The following is a 19,683-nucleotide window of genomic DNA, read 5'->3' as shown; positions in this document are numbered from 1 at the left end:
CCTCACTAGGAAGATCACTTTCAGGATCCTCCTCCTCCGGCCATACATGCTAAAAGGATGCCAGGCAAGCAGCATGGGTACCCTCAGCAGTGGGCCAAGCTGTCTCTTCCCCCTACTCCTCATGCTCCTCCCCCTCCTCCTCCTCCTCAACGCGCTGAGATATAGACATGAGGGTGCTCTGACTATCCAGCGACATACTGTCTTCCCACAACTCCGTTTCCGAGTGCAATGCATCTGCCTTTATGCTTTGCAGGGAACTTCTCAAGAGGCATAGCAGAGGAATGGTGACGCTAATGATTGCAGCATCCCCGCTCACCATCTGGGTAGACTCCTCAAAGTTTCCAAGGACCTGGCAGATGTCTGTCAACCAGACCCACTCTTCTGTAAATAATTGAGGAGGCTGACTCCCACTACGCCGCCCATGTTGGAGTTGGTATTCCAGTATAGCTCTACGCTGCTCATAGAGCCTGGCCAACATGTGGAGCGTAGAGTTCCACCGTGTGGGCACGTCGCACAGCAGTCGGTGCACTGGCAGATTAAACCAATGTTGCAGGGTCCGCAGGGTGGCAGCGTCCGTCTTGGAGTTGCGGAAATGTGCGCTGACCCGGCGCACCTTTCCGAGCCGGTATGACAAGTGTGGGTAACTTTTCAGAAAGCGCTGAACCACCAAATTAAAGACATGGGCCAGGCATGGCACGTGCGTGAGGCTGCCGAGCTGCAGAGCCGCCACCAGGTTACGGCCGTTGTCACACACGACCATGCCCGGTTGGAGGCTCAGCGGCGCAAGCCAGCGGTCGGTCTGCTCTGTCAGACCCTGCAGCAGTTCGTGGGCCGTGTGCCTCTTCTCTCCTAAGCTGAGTAGCTTCAGCACGGCCTGCTGACGCTTGCCCACCGTTGTGCTGCCATGCCGCGCGACACCGACGGCTGGCGACGTGCTGCTGCTGCTGACACATCTTGTTGCGAGACAGAGGTTGCGTTGGAGGCGGAGGAGGAGGAGGGTGGTTTAGTGGAGGAAGCATACACCGCCACAGATACCACCGAGCTGGGGTCCGGGGTAGGACGTGAGCGGTCCCAGGCTCTGACTCTGTCCCAGCCTCCACTAAATTCACCCAATGTGCCGTCAGGGAGATATAGTGGCCCTGCCCGCCTGTGCTTGTCCACGTGTCCGTTGTTAAGTGGACCTTGGCAGTAACCGCGTTGGTGAGGGCGCGTACAATGTTGCGGGAGACGTGGTCGTGCAGGGCTGGGACGGCACATCGGGAAAAGTAGTGGCAACTGGGAACCGAGTAGCGCAGGGCCGCCGCCGCCATCATGCTTTTGAAAGCCTCCGTTTCCACAAGCCTATACGGCAGCATCTCCAGGCTGTTCAATTTGGCAATGTGCACGTTTAACGCTTGAGCGTTCGGGTGCGTGGCGGCGTACTTGCGCTTGCGCTCAAACAGTGGCGCTAGCGACGTCTGGACACTGCGCTGAGAGACATTGCTGGATGGGGCCGAGGACAGCGGAGGTGAGGGTGTGGGTGCAAGCCAGGAGACGGTAGTGCCTGTGTCCTTAGAGGGGGGTTGGATCTCAGTGGCAGGTTGGGGCACAGGGGGAGAGGCAGTGGTGCAAACCGGAGGCGGTGAACGGCCTTCGTCCCACCTTGTGGGGTGCTTGGCCATCATATGCCTGCGCATGCTGGTGGTGGTGGCTCCCCAGCTGATCTTGGCGTGACAAAGGTTGCACACCACTGTTCGTCGGTCGTCAGGCGTCTCTGTGAAAAACTGCCACACCGTAGAGCACCTTGACCTCTGCAGGGTGGCATGGCGCGAGGGGGCGCTTTGGGAAACAGTTGGTGGATTATTCGCTCTGGCCCTGACTCTACCCCTGGCCACCGCACTGGCTCGGCCTGTGCCCACACCCTGACTTGGGCCTCCACATCCTCGCCCGCGTCCACGTCCTCTAGGCCTACCCCTACCCCTCAGCATGCTGTATTACCAGTAGTGCAGAAACAGAACGCTGTAATTAAATGTGCCACTTATTGGCCTGTGGTTGGAGGCTGACTTCGCTTATGGAACGCACAGCAGAGCCAGGAAATAATTTTGCGCAAGCCTGCTGTAACACTTAGCTGGCTGCGTATGAATTAGGAGGACAACTACCCCCAGCACAGACCCAGTACACTGAGGACAGTCACAGGCAGCCCAAATAGATATTTTTTCCCAAATGTTTTTGGAAAGGCCCACTGCCTATATTCAATAAATATGTCTTCTGTCCCTGCCTCACCACTACTGGCCCTGGAGTATGTAAAATAACTGCAGACTGTTGCACTGTGGACTGGAATACAGCGGTGATGTAACAGCCAACACAGAGCCAGGAAATAATTTTGCGCAAGCCTGCTGTAACACTTAGCTGGCTGCGTATGAATTAGGACAACTACCCCCAGCAGAGACCCAGTACACAGAGGACGGTCACAGGCTGCCCAAATAGATGTTTTTTCCCAAATGTTTTTGGAAAGGCCCACTGCCTATATTCTATAAATATGTCTTCTGTCCCTGCCTCACCACCACTACTGGCCCTGGACTATGTATAATTACTGCAGGGCGCAATGCTCTGCACGGCCGATATACAAAAAAAAAAGTGCAACACTGCAAAAAGCAGCCACCACACTACTGCACACGGTTAGATGTGGCCCTAAGAAGGACCGTTGGGGTTCTTGAAGCCTACAATAACTCCTAACACTCTCCCTATAGCAGCTCCAGCATCAGCAGCACTTTCCCTGAGCTATGTCTGAATGCATCTGTGGCGAGCCGCGTGAGGGGCCGATTTATATACTCGGGTGACACCTGATCTCGCCAGCCACTCACTGCAGGGGGGTGTTATAGGGCTTGAACGTCGCAGGGGGAAGTTGTAATGCCTTCCCTGTCTTTCTATTGGCCAGAAAAGCGCGCTAACGTCTCAGAGATGAAAGTGAAAGTAACTCGAACATCGCGTGGTGCTCGTTTCGAATAACGAGCATCTCGAACACGCTAATACTCGAACGAGCATCAAGCTCGGACGAGTACGTTCGCTCATCTATAATAGATAGATATGAGATAGATAGATAGATAGATACTTAGATAGATACTTAGATAGATATGAGAGAGATAGATAGATATGAGACAGACAGACAGATAGATAGATATGAGATAGATAGACAGATATGAGATAGATAGATATGAGATAGATAGATAGATAGATATGAGGTAGATAGATAGATAGATAGATAGATATGAGACAGATAGATAGATGGATAGATAGGAGATGGATAGATAGATAGATATGAGATAGATAGATAGGAAATAGATAGATAGATAGATAGATAGATAGATATGAGATAGATAGATAGGAAATAGATAGATAGATAGATTAGATAGATATGAGATAGATAGGAGATAGATAGATATGAGATAGATGATAGATAGGTAGACAGATATGAGATAGATAGATAAATAGATAGATAAAGGAGGGAGACAGACGGATAGATACACACACATATATAAACTTACCCCAGGGCTCGGTCCACTTCTCCATGTGACAGCAGCAGCAGGAGATGTAAACTCAGAGGCTTTCGTGCAACAGGAAGCAGGGGGCAGCACATGATCACATGATCATTGTGCCCTGCCGTCCCATGTGACCTCCTCCCCTGCCATCCCATGTGACCTCCTCCCCTGCCGGCCCATGTGAGTACCTCCCTGCTTTTCCTCTCAGGCTGGCCGTTCAGGCTGCCGCATCATGCAGGAAAAAAACGGCCAGCCATTAATGCACTGAATGTGCATGTGGGTATGGCGGAGGGCGACCACGGGGCCCCCTGAGCGCAGGGGCCGGGTCGCCATGGCGACCCCAGCACCCTCTGACACTACGCCTATGCATACAACCCTCGGCAACCAAGCCTTTGCTTTAGTCCATTTTTCTGTAAATTCTCTTTCTATTGAAATGACAAATATAGCAGATGATTTCCAAAATACAAAACTTGTGTTAATCATCTCTCTTAAACAAGACTACAAATTTGTAAAATTTTCAAATGAAGACACGGTGGTGAGGGGGAAAAGTAGGGAGTAATTTTCAGTTCCAATGCAAGAAATTGAGGTTTGAGATGGAGGACTCCACTGAAGACAGCGTCTCACTAAGCTAAAGCGATACAAGCTTAACAAATAACATTACATAAAATCCTTAGGGGGGCGTGGCCAGCTAATGGAGGAGTGAGACGCACCTTAGCTCGGCTCCCGCATCCAGCCCTATTTAGCCCACATGTGGATGACCCAGACCCGTCAATCTGCAATAATGGCGAGGGGGAAGAAAAGAGGAGTCGCATCAACCCCTCCAGACGACTCCAGGAGAAGTATTACGACCTTCCTGAGTCCCGTGAGCTCCCACCTAAGATGGCGCCCGCTCCACTTCCGGCGCGGCAACTCAGCCCTGCATCGGGCTGCGACCAGCCAGCGAGAACCCGGGGAGGAATCAGAAGCCTCGGCGGCCCTGCGGCAGACTCCGGTCACCACACTCAGCAGCGCAGAGGCGACAGCGGGCAGCGGACCACCGGAACCCGCCGGCGGCAGTTCAGCAGAAGGGGGAGGAGAAGCAGTAAGCTGGAAGGGCGCCACAGCATCCGAGGCGGCGGGAGCGATGAGTGGGGTCGGAGAGCCAGCCACAGGGAAAAGGGGAGACTTCACCAGCCCAGAGCCCGAGCCACCTGTGACTCAGATAGCGCCCCCCCCCTCCCCCCCACAGACAGCTCTGCAGCACCCAGTAGGGGAAAAGGAGCCAGAGAGAGCAGCCCAAGAGAAGGGGAGAGCACGACAGTCACCCCTAACAGAAGAGCCCCACGTGGAGCAGGGGAAAAGAGCAACACTCCACACTGGCAGCATGCCCAGCAAGGGGGGGCAGCCAAACCAGAGACATCCACAGCGCCCAGTGAAGCAGGGTGAACCTTCACAGCAAGACACAGCACTGGCCAGCAAACGCCCCTCACCAAGAAACAGCCCCTCAAGGCAGAGCAGTACCCCACATGCATCCAGCTCTCCAGAGCCACTCACCTGGCAAGGAGGCGCCCCTAAGGGCCCTACGCACAGCTCGCATATAAATATGCCGGACTCCGACACAAGCCAGCCACGACCGAGCTCCCCTCAGCCGCAAAAAAACGTAATACAAAGAAAGACTAGACAGGCCGACGAGCAGGTCACAACCGTAAACAAGCCACCACAGAGGCCAACCAAACAGAACGAGTCCAGTAACAGTGCGAAGAATACATCAGCACCCCTTGCGTCGCCGCCGGACCGGGCCCCCCCGCGGTCCAGCCCTCCACTGACACACGGCTTGCCTGAGCCACCTCTAGGACCCAGAGCCCCTCCTAAAGAGCCCGCAGACTACCACCATCCCGAGGCAGAGACTGGCCCACCAGTGCAGCCAAACCATAGCGCCCCGCTACCACAAAGAAGCGCGGGACAGAGAAGACACATGCAGACCGATGTGCAAAGCGCAGCCAAACCCAAGACCCCCGAGCCGCAACCCAGCAAACCGAACCTGGGGACAGGCAGCGCAGACAACTCCGGCAACAGAGCAGGACGATTGAACCCCAGGTGCCTAACCCAGAGAGAACCCAATAACCAAACCCTCGAATCAGAAGTAGGAGAGGACTGGGACTGGAAAAGCCATCTCAGGGCCTTACCGATGCAGAATCACATCAATACCCTTTTCCAGCAACTCGAGGCCGCACGCAAGAAGGACGTAGCGTCCCTTCAGCAGGAGATACAACAAATAGGCCAGAGAGTAGAGGCAGTAGAGGAGGCCCAGGAGAAGGTTACAGAAACGCTCGAGGCTCATGATCAAGAACTACACCTACACTCCCAGCAGATTTTGGACCTCTACACGCACCTAGATGACCTAGAAAATCGTCATCGGAGAAACAACATACGTGTAAGAGGCCTTACTGAAGAAGTCGAACCATCACAACTCGAAAGCTGGGCTCAGTCATTTTTTAACAACATACTAAAGAGACTGGAGTCCTCCTTACTAGAAATAGACAGAATTCACAGATCACTTGGCCCGAAATCCCCAGACCCTAGCAGACCCAGAGATGTGGTCTGCCGAATCCATTTTTATAAAGACAAGGACTTAATCCTACAAAAAATACGACCCATTAAAGACCTGTCCTTCAAGGGTACCCAGATCCTGATCCTTCCGGACCTTTCGCGCCGAACCCTGCAGCTGCGCAGAGCATTGAGACCGCTGCTGACCCTCCTCCAGGACAGGGCGATCCCCTATCGCTGGGGTTTCCCCTTCCAACTAAATGCTTCCAAGAATGGCAACATTCCAAGTCAGCAACATTCCGAGGACTGGGAGACTTACCACATTTCTTGGAAACTCTGGAACTACCTCCAGTCCGATTACCAGATTGGCCAACACCGTGCTCTCTTCCGGTGCCACCTCCAAGAAACACGTGGCTACCGGTACCCCCGAGATCCAGACGACGACGCAGAGACCAACGCCAGGGGGGAAATGAAGACGCTAGAAGTGGAGCAGCAAATTGACCAGGACACAGCCATCTTCATTCTATAACTCTTTACTGACCTGCTTCTCCTTTTTTCATGCCTAAATTCCTACTATACATATAACCCCCTTCTCCCCTTTCTCAAACTCTCCCATACAGGGTGAACATGCTACGAGATCCAATTAGCAGGGGGGACAAATTTGACTCAGCCGGGTCTGGGAATGCCCACTCACATGCCTAATAGTCCCGGTTCCTACACCCGGGATACATTTTCTAGACGGGGTTGGGAGGCGGGAGGAAGCCCACCCTTCCTTGGCCTCCACACTCCCACATGGGGTTGACAGCTAATTTAAGCTGTTGTCTTCTGCCTAGTTTAGGCGGACCATTAGTCTTAGGGGACCACTAGTGGCCCCCTACCAGTTGTTGTTTGTTCTCAAGTTACATGTTTACCCCCTTTATGGTCTTTCCCGATGTGTCACCTCCTCTTGTGTCACCCCCCCCCCCACCACCTCTCCCCACCCCTAACCCACCTGAGGGGAGATGGGAGGTACGCATCCACTCCGGTCTTTAAGCCCAAATGGCGAACCTAACGTTTTGCACCCACAATACCAAAGGTCTAAACAGCCCACAGAAGAGACGACAGCTCCTTTACCACCTCCATAAAAAAAAAAGTGATGGTAGCTATGCTACAAGAGACCCATTTCAAGGAGGGGTGCGTGCCAACCTGCTCCTCCTCGTACTACCCCAAGTGGCTTCATAGCCCCGACCCCTTGAGAAAGGCGGGAGGGGTTTCCATTGCCCTACATAGGACCCTCCAATACCAGCAAGTTGATTCCTGTATTGACCCAGGTGGCAGATATATTTTTCTTAAGGTAGAAACACTGGGTACAGTAACCACCTTTGCTAACATTTATCTTCCCAACCAGAACCAAGTTCCTGCGGCGCTGAGAGTGCTGAACGCTCTAGCAAAATTCGCGGATGGATCGAAAATAATTCTGGGCGGAGACCTTAATGTGGCAATGGACCCCTCAGTGGATACTTCATCGGGTAAGTCCTCCGTCTCCCGGGCAGCAATTAGGACACTCAAAAAGAAACTAGACACACTACATTTAATAGATCTCTGGAGAATACTACATCCAGACACCCGGGATTACACGTTTCACTCAGCGACTCACAATTCCTACAGCAGGATCGATTATCTTATGATCTCGCACAGTCTCTTAGATAGTTCCCCTTCGTGCTCACATGGGGACCTGTTGTGGTCAGACCACTCCCCGGTCTTTGGGGGTCTGACGGGATGGGGATCCACACCTAGATGTCAGTCTTGGAGACTCAATGATAATCTCCTAAAAGACCCCCTGTGTGTATCAACACTTAGAAAAGAGATTGAAATCTTTAAGGAGACTCACCAAGCTGACCAGACCCCTGCACCAACAAAATGGGAAACCCTCAAGTGCATACTAAGGGGCGTGCTGATCTCCCAGGGAGCCAGGATCAAAAAAGAAAGAGCAGCCACTTTGACTGGGCTATTAGCTACCCTGAGGGCCAAAGAGAACACTAACAAAAGACAGCAAAACGAAACATTGAGGGCGGAAATCTCTTTGGTCCGCCAACAGATCTTGGAGATACTAGATCAACGCTCTCTGGCCTTCAGGGACAAACTCAGAAAAGGGTCTTTTGAATACGGGGACAAATGTGGATCACACCTAGCCAGAACCCTCCATCCCAGGTTACCCCAAACATATATCCCTAAAATTCAGTCCGCCAGAGGCCAATTAGTACATAACACCAAAGATATACTGGAGGAATTTAAATCCTACTACGATAAACTCTACAACATCCCGCTAGAGTCACATACCCCAGCCCAGACCCTTAAAAACGAGATAGATGCCTACCTCTCTGAATATGCACCTAAGAGCCTGACACCAACAGAGACCGAGGCCCTGGAGCAGGACTTCTCACCCTCAGAACTGACCGACATAATTCAAAACCTGAAAGTAAACAAGAGTCCGGGCCCAGATGGATACACAGCCAGATTTTATAAATTATTCGCGGAAGAACTTGTCCCAATAGCTCTAGACGCATTTAACGCTGTAAACAGAGGCCACCCGTTCCCTAAGCAGGCTGTGCAAGCCCACATCACAATCATACTTAAACCAGGCAAGGACCCCTCGGCCTGCGGGAGTTATAGGCCAATCTCACTGATAAACGTCGACCTCAAGATGTTTGCTAAATTGATAGCAAATAGACTACAAAATCAAATTCCTAAGCTGATCCACTTGGAGCAGGTCAGCTTTGTCACTGGCAGAGAGGCAAGGGACAACACTATTAAAACAATGTCCCTAATAGCTAGGGCCAAATCGACAAACACCCCCCTATGCCTCCTGTCGATTGATGCAGAGAAGGCTTTCGACAGGGTGAGTTGGACCTTCCTTTCTGCCACACTAGAGAAAATCGGACTGGGCCCACGGATGCTCCAGTGGTTCATGGCGCTCTACCACGACCCCACTGCGAGAATAAGAGTGAACGGGACGTTGTCCAAAATGCTTAGAGTAAGCAACGGGATGAGACAGGGGTGCCCTCTCTCCCCCTTTCGCTACATCCTCACCATGGAAACCCTAGCGAACTCTATTCGAAGTAATGACTCAATAAAAGGCTACAGGATTAGCTCCTCAGAACACAAAATGGCATTATTTGCTGATGATCTGTTACTATACCTGTCCAACCCCCGAATCGGCATGCCTGTGCTTTTAAAGGAATTTGAAAAATTCGGGAGAATCAATAACTACAAAATAAACGCACAGAAATCAGAGGCCCTGAACATATCGCTCCCGCAGGCCGAGGTCTCCCATCTGAAGTCGGTACTCCCCTTTCGGTGGGTTGACTCACACTTAAAATATTTAGGAATAAATATTTCAGCAGAGCTTACGGCAGCCTATAAATTAAATTTTATCCCCTTTGTCGAAAACCTGGAGAAGGATTTGGGCAAATGGAACCCCCTTTACATCTCATGGAATGGACGAATTAACGCGGTAAAAATGGACGTGCTGCCCAGATTTCTCTACATTTGTCAAACCATTCCAATCGGGTTCCCAAGAGTATTCTTCAAAAAAATTAGATCCTTGATCATAAACTTCGTATGGAAGGGGCACAAACCACGATTACGCTACTCCATACTGACGAGGGAAAAAGAAAGGGGAGGCCTGGGTCTACCAGACTTCTCTCTATACCATAAAGCCAACATAGCAAACTGCGCCCTCGATATCATTAAAAGCAGGAGTTCAAGGCTATGGGTGGAAATAGAGCATGCAGGGGAGACGGATGGTCTATACGGAGCCCCCTCGATACCAACCAGGTGGATAAAATCTATTCCTAACATCTCTCCCTTCAGTCTCCAATTGTTTACCGCATGGACGGGCTTCGCGCCCCGCTTTGGTCTAGTTACAATTCCGGGTCCACTAACACCGCTCCCTGCAAATCCCTTATTTGAAACCACCAAAAATAGGATGGGTCTCCTGTCCCTCCCGGCCACACCAACCCCCAGGCTAAGAGACGTAGTGACAGAGTCAGGACTGAAATCCATGACAGAGATCTTGGACCAGTCTCCACCACAGCCAGGTTCTTGGCTACAATACTTGCAGTTAAGGGGCTTTGTGAGCTCGCTGACGCCGATGGTGAATCTGACAGCATCCCTTACAGAGTTCGAACAATTCTGTTTATCAAGCCTAAACCAGAGGCACATGATCTCTAAGTTATACAAAATGCTGCTGAGCCAGGAGACGGGGGACGAGGCCCTGAAATACAAAGAGTCCTGGGAACGGGAATTGGGGGAAAACCTCACAGATGAGGACTGGGGAAAGATCTGGAATCTGGCCCACAAGGTCTCCACGGCAGGTAGAATCCAAGACCTTAACTACAAGATAGTTTCAAGGTGGTACAGAACCCCCGACCAATTGCAGAGGATCTTTCCCCAGGTCTCCTCGGATTGCTGGAGATGCAGCGGGAGCAGAGGCAACATGATACACATTTGGTGGGAATGTCAGCCAGTAGCCGAGCTCTGGAAAGAAGTGACAACCCTGTACAACCATGTTAACCACTCGGACGTTACGATGACACCCAAACTTGCCCTGCTCTCACTGTTCCCAGGCACTGCGAGAGGAGCGAAAGCAAGCCTATTAAAACACTTCATAATAGCAGTGAGAAGACTCATCCCAAGATTATGGCGCTCAGCCACCGCTCCAACTAGGGGCATGTGGGTGGAAGAACTCCATACCCTCATGAGATTCGACGAGCTAGGGGCAGACAAGCCCAAATTATGTGAAGCCTACTACAAGCTATGGCAGCCGTGGGTGGCGTTCAGGGGAACTGATAACCTTAGAAAATGGATAGAGCAAGGCTCTATAGACCAGTGAGACCGCTTGAAAGACCCCCGGAGCGCATCATACGCGGCCATACCTACTTTTAACTCCACATACCTCCCCTCTCACCCCCCCCTCCCCCCTCCTATTCCCTTCTTTTTGCCTCCCTCCTTTCCTACCCTACTCTTCCACTCCCTGGTCAATTCCCCTTCCCCCCCCCAATTGTGTGTCTTAGTGTAAGTAAAAGTAATGTCAACAGCAAAGGAGAAGTCCACATCAGAACTTCAAGCTGGGACGAGACGGGCTACCCAGTCTCGCAACATTGATCAAGACGGAGAGGAGAGCAGGGGAAAACACGCAACAATGCGTCAACGCAACCCAGGCGCCTTAGGATCATCGTGCGTAGCGCGACATTAATTCCCCACGAAATTCTGTCTTTTCTTTTCTGCTAACTCTCTGCTCTTATAATAGTCTGTAAAGCAGACCTACTTACAATAGTTTATCAAGTTTTTCTTACCGTTTGTTTTGATAATATTGAAGTGATTTAAAAATGTGACCAAGCTGTTGACTTGTAATAAAAAATTTATTTGAACCTAAAATCCTTAGCTACTCATTAGTTAAGTGTTGGTGCTGAAGGTTGTAACCACGTGAGGGGAATTAAAAATTTAACTGCAGAGATCAAATGTGTTATAAGGTTGGTATTTGATAGCCTGTAGTCTGTATGCTGGTCTAGAGGTGTCCTGCTGGGCAATACATTTCCTTTTAAGGAGTGAGAGTTTCCTGCTAGTGCAGATCTGTGCAATATAAGGTGTTCTAATTTATATAGGGGGTCGGTTAATGGAAAAGATGTATTGAATATGTCTAGAACTTTAGAAAGGTGTGCAAGTTGTAAATAATTAAGGAGAGTAGACTTTCTGTGAGTTGCGTATTCTTTAATGTGCATTGGGCCGAAATAGCAGCTATTGAAAGATCTTTAAGGAGTGACAATATTTGCTTTGTGTGAGTATTCAGCTTTATTCCCAGAAAATCTGGAATTAAGATCGCATGCTCCTTTCAAAAGGGGGTTGAAAAATGTCCCCCTATAGATTTTCTGTGATGGGCACAGAAACTTGGGCTAAATTGCTCACAATTCGATTTTTCCAGGGTTTTATTAACTCCAGCCATCTATTGAGTTGGATTGATTTGTAATAATGTAATAAAGACATATTTGGTGGATTTATCCCACATTTCTCCCGACTGAATCAGTAGGCAATAAATTAGTCTGGATCTCTTGTGTTTCCAAATAAAATTCGAAAAAATTGATTTGGTATGATTGAAGAACGAATTTGGGATGTGTATAGGGAGCATTTGTAGCTTATACAAAATCATTAGGACAATATATGCTTGTAATAGATTTTTGCACCCAAACCAGGAAAGCACTCACAGGTCATGTTTTCAATAGGGAGGTTATTTCTATTAGAAGGAGAACAAAATTTTTGTCATATAGGTTATCCAGATTTTTGCTACATCTGCGGAGAGAGTTATTTTGAGCACAGTTGACTTACAGAAATTCCACTTAAAGTTCGAGAAGGTGCTATATAGTTGTAGGACACTGTTAAGTTTCAAGAAAACTTGTTCAGGATTTGTTAAAACAAAGAGAATATCATTTGCAAAAGTTACCATTTTGAGCAAATGATGGTTTAGCTTTAGAGATGAGCAAGCACACTCATCCGAGCTTCATGCTCGTTCGAGCATTAAGGTGTTCGAGATGCTCGTTACTCGAGATGAGCACCACGTGGTACTCGAGTCAATTCCATTTCCTTCCCTGCATGTTTAGCGCCATTTTTTAGCCAATAGACATGCAGGGAAGGCATTACCACTTCCTCCTGTGACTTGCCAGCCCTATCCCATCCCCCTGCAGTGAGTGGTTGGCGATATCAAGTGACCGCCCAGTACTTAAAGCGGTCCCGCCCGCGGCTCGCCTCAGACACACACTGGGAGAGCATAGGGAAAGAGCTGCTGCTTATTCTGGGATAGTGTTAGTGTAAGATCCTGTCTACAAGACCCCAACGGTCCTTCTTAGGGCCACATCTGACTATGTGCATTACTGTTTTGGCTGCTGGGAGCAGTTTTGCAACAATTTTTTTTTTCATCTCAGGCTGTGCAGGCTATTACAGCTATAGCGTTCTAAGTCTGCAGTCTGTAATAAAGAGTATAGGGAAAGTGGTGCTGAGACAGGGACAGTGGTAGTGTAGGATCCTGTCTACAAGAATCCCAACGGTCCTTCTTAGGGCTACCTCTGACCGTCTGAAATTTACAGGGTGTCTGGTGGGAGTTGTAGTGCATCACTATTGCACAGCTAGGCCTGTTTGTAGCCTTCCGTATTCTTTGTTTCTGCCTGGAGTTAGCGTTACAATACCGCTGTCAGCGTGAAAGTGTACACAAGTAATTCCGCAATTATTTACACCGCTCTGTGTCTGCTCTGTTCGTAATCCACCATACTGAGGGGTAGGGGTCGAGGACGTGGACGCGGGCGAGGACGCGGAGGTCCAAGTGAGGGTGTGGGCACAGGCCAAGTTCCTGGTCCAGGTGAATCGCAGCCGGCTGCTGCGGGATTAGGAGAGAGGGTCTCCTAATGTTACTGGCGTCTGCCTATACTGCTGCCACTTAAATCTTACAGTCGTCTGCCTATACTTCTGCTACAAGAATGTTACTGGGGTCTGCCTATACTGCTGCTATAGAAATGATACTGGGGTCTGCCTATACTGCTGCTATAGAAATGATACTGGGGTCTGCCTATACTTCTGCCGCGTAAATGTTACAGGGGTCTGCCTATACGTCTGCCACGTAAATGTTACAGGGGTCTGCCTATACTTCTTCCACGTAAATGTTACAGGGGTCTGCCTATACTTCTGCCACGTAAATGTTACAGGGGTCTGCCTATACTTCTTCCACGTAAATGTTACAGGGGTCTGCCTATACTTCTTCCACGTAAATGTTACAGGTTGTCTGCCTATACTGCTGCTACAAAAATGTTACAGGGGTCTGCCTATACTTCTACTACATAAATGGTGCTGGTGTCTTCCTATACTGCTGCTCCATAAATATTACAGGGGTCTGTCAATACTTCTGCCACGTAAATGTTACAGGGGTCTGCCTATATTGCTGCTACAGAAATGTTACAGGGGTCTGCCTATACTGCTGCTACAAGAATGTTACTGGCGTCTGCTCATACTTCTGCCACATAAATATTACAGGGGTCTGCCTATACTGCTGCTCCATAAATGTTACAGGGGTCTGCCTATACTTCTACAGAAATGGTACTGGGGTCTGCCTATACTCCTGCTACCGAAATGTTACAGGGGTCTGCCTATACTCATGTTACCAAAATGTTACAGGGGTCTGCCTATTCTTCTACTAAAGAAATGGTACTGGGGTCTGCCTATACTACTGCAACTGAAATGTTACTGGGGTCTGCTTATACCTTTTCTACTGGAAAGTTACAGGGGTCTGTTTATACTATGGGTGCACACAGACTTCCCATCGTAGTGTTTTACCTACCTGGCCCCAAAACACTCACTGACAAGGGCATCAATTGTGGGCCGAAGCCAATATGTATTTTCTCTTGTGTTACCACAGTTATCTGTGAAACTTGTTTAGGCCACTGAAGAGGAGCGCTACTGCCTTAATGAGACGTTCACAGCTGTACTAGCATCGAAGTCCGCTCTATGCCTGCGTTTGCTGAGGGTGTGTGCAGTGGCCTATGTCCTCGGCGGAGTGAAAATTTGCCTTGCTTGGGCACTGTAATTTCTTCATATTTATTACTTTCTTTTGGTTCCTTCTGCTCGCCTATGCTGTGGGTGCACAAAGACTTCCCATTGCGGTGTTTTACCTGTCTGGCACATAGTCACTGACTGACTTGGGTAGGGTGCAGAGTGCAGATGGCTTTCCCCTTGCGGTGTCGATTGAGCTATCCGACACCAGCACAGAATGAATAGTGTGAAGGGACCCGGATTGCCCATTGCTATGTAACTCGTGGCACCTTGGGTACCACAGTGTGTTTGCTGGGACCGAGCCAGACCAAGGGCCTGCTCACATACTTTCCACACAGGCTACAGTGGGTCGTGGACATGGTTTCTTCGCCTTGTAAGGCCACCTCCTCCTCCTGCTTTGGGTCAGGGGATCAGCACTGGGCATCATGTATTTGCTCTCGTGTTACCACAGTTACTGCATTAATGAGACGTTCAATACTGTACTAGCATCGAAGTCCGCTTCATGCCCGCGATTGCTGAGGGTGTGGGCTGAGGCCTATGTCCCGGGGGAACTGCAACTGCTCCAGGTTGGGCCTGTGGAACTTTTTTCTGGCTAATCCAGTCATTGGAGCGGTGAAAGAAAACGTAACTGATTTACTGAGACCTTCGCAGCTGAACTAGCATCAAAGTCCACTTTATGCCCGCGATTGCTGAGGGTGTGGGCTGAGGCCTATGTCCTCGGCGCTGTGAAAGTCTGCCATGTTTAGGCACTCTGATTTCTTCATGGTTCATGTCTTGGGTCGCCTTTGACCCACCTATGATGTGGGTGCACACCGACTTCCCATTGCGGTGATTTACCTGTCTGGCACAAAGACACTGACTGACTTGGGTAGGGGGCAGAGTGCAGATGCCTTTCCCCTTGCGGTGTCGATTGATCTATCCAACACCAATACAGAATGAATCGTGTGTGAGCACATGGATTCCCCATTGCTATGTAACACCTTGGGTCACACGATGTGGAGGCCAGGAACGAGCTCGACCTTGGGCCCGCTTACGTGAAGATCGACCGTCAATCTCTCATCAATTTCCAACAGCATTGTGGGCTATCGCACCCCCTTTCGAAGAGGGTCGCTGCCTGGCCCTGCCAATCCTCTGCAATGTGTGCCTCCGATTCCTCCTCATCGCAGACGCACTTGGAAATAGACATGAGGGTGGTGTGGGTATGAAGCGAGCGTGTGGCATGAGGGCAGCTGAAGGCTGGGCAGGGAAACTTTTGTGTTCGCTGTGGACGCAGGGTCGTGCGGGGGGTTGGGCAGCATGTAACCCAGGAGAAGAGGCAGTGGTGTGACCCGCAGGCAGTGATTGTGCTTGGTTGCAGGTAGTGTGGTGCTTTGCTAAGGTGTACCTTGCTAATGAGGGTTTGTCCAAAGTAAAAATTGTTAAGGGGGGGGCAGACTCTTGCCCCTATTGTGGCTTAATAGTGGGACCTGGGAGCCTGAGATGCAGCCCTGCATGCTGCCCCTGCCCTGCCCTATCCGTTTCTGTGGTGTTTCCATGGATTTCGGATCTTTTCTGTTTTTTCACAAGTGAAGACCTATCCGGAGCATCGGTCATATACAAAAATGCTCGAGTCGCCCATTGACTTCAATGAGGTTCGTTACTCGAAATGAGCTCTCGAGCATCGCGAAAAGTTCGACTCGAGCAACGAGCACCCGAGCATTTTGGTGCTCACTCATCTCTATTTAGCTTAAGTCCCCGAATGTCCTTGTCATGCCTCACCAGTTGGAGGAAAATTTCCAAGGAAAGGATGAAAAGGGTAAGGAATAATGGGCATCCTTGGTGTGTTTCTGATTGGAAAGGGAGGGGAGAAAGTGTCACTAACTTTAATTTTGGCATGAGGGTTAAAATATAATGAAAACATTGTTTGAATTAGGATAGTAGGGAAGTTAAATTAGTTAAGAACTGTCCGCCAAAAAGACTAATCCACTCTATCAAATGCCTTTCCTGTGTCGATACCTAGCTGGATTAGGAGAATCGCTTTATTTTAAGCATGTTTCATTGCATGCAGACGACAAGCTGAGTTATCTTTACCCTATCTGCCTGTAACAAAACTGAATTGCTCATCATTGAATAGATTTGGGATTCTTTTATTAATCCATCTGGGAAGGAGTTTTGCCCATAATTTTATGTCTAGGTATAAGGGAGAGATGGGTTGATTGCTGCTGCATAGTAGGGGGGTCTTTCGCTTCTTTATATATAAGTGTAATAAAGTCTTCTTGCGTTTATTTGGGCAGTTGTGCACCTTCTAACAAGGCACTGAATGATAAGACTATATGTGTTAGTATTATTTCCTGAAATTTTTTATAATATGCTAGTGGAAAGCCATCCGGGCATGGACTTTTCTGCAGTAGGAAGCTGTTTAGGACCGAGGTTAATTCCTATAGAGAAACTGGTGAGGTCAAAGCAGATGCTTCATCTTGAGGGCGAGCACCCACTGGCGTTTGCGTTTCCCACGATTTTTCCGCGCGTTTTTCGCGGCGTTTTCGCGGCTTTTCCATTAATTTCCATGGAGAAAAATAAGGACACATATGCAACTGACAGTTCCTATGTTAAAAACGCAAACGCAACGCAAAAAAAACGCCAGTGGACAGGAACACATGTTATCTCTATGCCTGTGCAGGAAAAACGCAAAACGCAGGTAAAAAAACGCCAGTGGGTGCTCGCCCTGACTCAGAGAAAGGAGGGCGAGTGATGTCAACAGATCTTCCAGTTTTAAACCTTTGATTTTGTCACAGCATTTATCATTTTTGTTCAGGTAATTTAGCCATTAGTAAAACTTATAAAATATTGTGTTATTTTTGTTGTTTCCATGTGTATTTTTCCATTGATATCATTGATACTTGGAATATTTGTTCTTCCTTTACCTTTTTTTTTTTTTTTTTAATCAAAGACGACATACGTTGACCTCCCCCCCTTATTGCCTTGAAAGTAAAGTTGATGTTTAAAATACAGTAAGGATTTGGCAAATCTATTGTTTAGGATGTCTCTAAGATTCTCTCTCAACTCAGTTAATTTTTTGGGGGGGCTCCTGCTTTTGTTTCGACAATGGTTCTAAGTTGGAGATTTGTGTTAGAATTTCTTTTTTTTCTTTGCTTTTTTGGTGCTGAATGTAGAGCTATAAGTAGGTCTCTAATATAAGCCTTATGGGTTTCCCACACCAAAGGGTGTTTATCTAGAGATTATTCCTTAACGAGTACATACAATTTTAGATGTGTGAACAAGGTGCTGCAGAAGTGACATACCGAAAGTAACATCCATGGGAGCCTGGGGAGCAGAGAGCGGAAGCAAGTGTATGCTGGAGTGGCAGCAGAGCTGCAAGAAGACCAGGAGAGACGCTGGAAAGTTACGTCCAGCGGCTGAAGAGGAGTGAAAAAGAGAAGCTGTTACCGGAGCAGCAGGAGGCCAGAGAGCGCGGCAGCCCAGACAGAGGTCCTGACTCTGAGACTGCAGGTGACATCATCGCAGCTGCATAGGATACGTATATTGTGCGTGTCTATGTGTGTCTGTGTGTGCCTAGTGTGTCTAAGGGTGCTTTTACATGAGTGTGTTTATGTGCGTGCATACGTGTGCGGATAAACACGCGTCTATTACAAGCACTGCATTCCCTATGGTGTGTTCACATGTCTGTGTTTTACAGGCATGCACTTGCAAAGATAGGACATGCGTGCACCATAGGGAATACACACATTGCCTTCAATAGAGCCGCAGCTGCTGACGGCGGCTCCATTGAAAGCAATGGTCCGCCAGCACACCTGAAGTTATTTTAAGGGAAGAGCTTTAAGCATTAGCTCTTCCCTGAAAATCATCCTTTTTAGTTTTATATATATATATATATATATACTTACCTCTCTGTCACTGCCATGTCCCCTGCGGTCATGAGGAAGAACACATCTGAACATCTGAACACATCTGAAGAGAAGACCTTCCCCGCCCGCTCCGGATGAGTAAATTCTTTTAAATTCCTATTTTAGGTCTCGCGGATCCGGACGGCTTCCATAGGCTTCAATAGAAGCCCGCGGGAGCCGTCCCCGCGGGAGACCCGCACGAAAATGGAGCATGGTCCAGATTTTTTCATGCTCCATTTTTTTAAAAATCACTTTTATTGACCATCCGCGGGTATTTATCTACCCCGCGGGTGGTCAATGCATCCCTATGGGGTGCGGATCTGCGGGCAGGAGAAGAGTTAAAATCCGCTGCGGATTTTAATTCTTCTTTTGCCCGTGGACATGAGCCCTAAAGCAGCCAGTAATTTAAAATCCCCACCTGCTGAAAGAGCTGCTTCTTATTGGCTGAGGATTGCCATTGGATGAATGACACTAGTTTGGCTTGCTTTTCAGAGAAGGGCTTATATTTAAAGCCCTTCCCTGAAAAACAGCTAATGGGTGTTGGCAGCACGGGCGGGGGTGAGTGAGCGGTTGCGCACGGGCGGAGGTGAGTGAGCGGTTGCGCACTGGCGGAGGAGAGTAAGAGTTTGCGCACGGCGGAGGAGAGTGAGCGGTTGCGCACGGCGGAGGAGAGTGAGCAGTTGTGCATGGGCCGAGGCAACTTTGGAGTGTGATCTAGTCAATCTTCCCTGCTTCCACAAGTAAATTGTAGATCCCCATTAGGATAAGCTCCATGCCTGACAATGTCATCCCAGGGGTGCCAGCACTGTGACAGCTGCGCTACGGAATTCTTTATTTCCCATGGGGATGAAGAATTCCTTTGCTGCATCTGTGACAGGTAAAATAGTATGTAAGACCGAATGAAGACAATGTCCATATAGTTCAGCCTCCTTATCCTTCTTGTTGATCCAGAGGAAGGCAAAAAAAACCAAGAGACAGAAGCCAATTTGCAATTAGGGAGTCAGGAAGGAATTTTCCCACCAAAAGGGCTATGAGATTAATCCTTGAATCAACCTCTAATAGTTCCTACCTATCTGTATACCCGGATCAACAACCTGCTGTTCACCTAAAATTTATATCCTGAAATATCCTTCCCCTCTAGAAAAACATCCCCTTTTAAACTTCTCTATGGATTTTGCCATCAC

Source organism: Eleutherodactylus coqui, chromosome 1 (assembly GCF_035609145.1).
Source record: "Eleutherodactylus coqui strain aEleCoq1 chromosome 1, aEleCoq1.hap1, whole genome shotgun sequence".
In the NCBI taxonomy this organism is placed as follows: Eukaryota; Metazoa; Chordata; class Amphibia; order Anura; family Eleutherodactylidae; genus Eleutherodactylus; species Eleutherodactylus coqui.
The sequence above is the reverse complement of the archived record's forward strand: the minus strand, read 5'-3'. Positions refer to the sequence as shown.